Raw genomic sequence first — 1,565 nt, 5'->3', positions numbered from 1 at the left:
GACCTTTGTACCTCAAGCATCCATATTGGTACCTTAAAGGTACATATTAGTATCTAATGTGTACATATTAGTACTGCTCCAGTGACAGCTTTTGTACCATTTTTTCTGAGAGCGTGGGTTATATTTCTATTTATTTAGATTTATCTGGCACATCACACATTTTCTGAATTTTATATTTATTGATGGCATATCACATTTTGTTTGTGAAGACGTGATCTTTCTAAATGTTTACATTACTTGCAGGTGTATCATATTTACTGCACATGTATTTATGATCCAAGGGTGTTTATTTGTGCTTTGCTTTCCTCATAATCATCAAAGATTAGACGAAATTGTTGTTTGCAAAAATGTATTCATACAAATCTTACAACACAGTTTTTTGTTTTGTTTTGTTTTGTTTCTTACATATATAATGGTGCCCTTGTGTGGCTCCCATGTGTTATTGTACTAACGATCAGCACAAGACAGAGATTTATCTTCATGTTTAAGTAAGGCTTTGGGCACTATCAGTCTCTGCACACAAAATGAATTTCAAGGCTGAGATTGTTTAATAAATGATACAGCACACTATGCATAGAGAAGTTAAATCGAATAACCAGAAAGCCAGGTGGCATTTGAACAAGGTATGTTATGTGAGAAATAGGAGATGTGTGAGCAGGTGATTGCAGCATTTGGAGGGCCACTAATGTGCCATCTGAAATTGGTGGCCATTTTAAAGATGAAGCAAAGGCACCCAAGCCGCTAGCTGCCTCCTGTGTCACAAAGCCTGCAGGAGAATGCAGAATTAAACACAGATTGATTTCACATGATCGCCCTTTTACACGCAAACACATTATAATATGCATATGCAAACATGTACATATCACTAACAAGCTTAAGCATATATAACACCATCAAAAACTGTGATGTAAGTTGGAGGTTTGCTTTTAACAGTTGGTTTTACCTCAAAACATATTGCCTTTTATTTCATCTTTCGGAATATTATTTTGTTTTGCACGCATAAAGGAATTATTACAGAATACATCTATATACGTCATACCCAACTCATCTAACAATGACCTGCTGATACTTATAACCACATAGATGTGACAGAAAAATTTAAGATGCAGAGACACACGTCTCCATTGATTAACAGCTTTATGGTCATAGACAAAGAACAAACATTGACACTGATGTGAGAAGCGTGCAATATGAGAAAGATAGAAAATTGTGAAAAAAGAACAAAGAAAGAAACATTTATAAGTCTGAACCACTGTAATCAAGTCTAATACACACGCATTCATATATGAACTTAAGTTTATTTTTTGGTGAGATTTCAAAGGGGAGCAATTGCATGTTAAAAAAGAGTAATCTGTGTGAATCTCAGCGTTTGAAGATGCAGATTTAATTCACATTTATAGGGACAATAAAGGCCTGTTCCGTTCACACTAATAACGATAACTATAAAAACACAATAGGAATGAGCTGTAGGTTAGTCGTCTGCCGCTTTAAATGCTCGAGCTCGCCAAAATCAGGTGGATTCTGATTGGCTGTCAATGTTTTTATCATTCATCAGCTGAAAAAAA

This window comes from Sinocyclocheilus rhinocerous, unplaced genomic scaffold (genome assembly GCF_001515625.1).
Source record: "Sinocyclocheilus rhinocerous isolate Xijiao unplaced genomic scaffold, SAMN03320098_v1.1 scaffold9453, whole genome shotgun sequence".
In the NCBI taxonomy this organism is placed as follows: domain Eukaryota; kingdom Metazoa; phylum Chordata; class Actinopteri; order Cypriniformes; family Cyprinidae; genus Sinocyclocheilus; species Sinocyclocheilus rhinocerous.
This window is presented reverse-complemented; position numbering follows the sequence as displayed.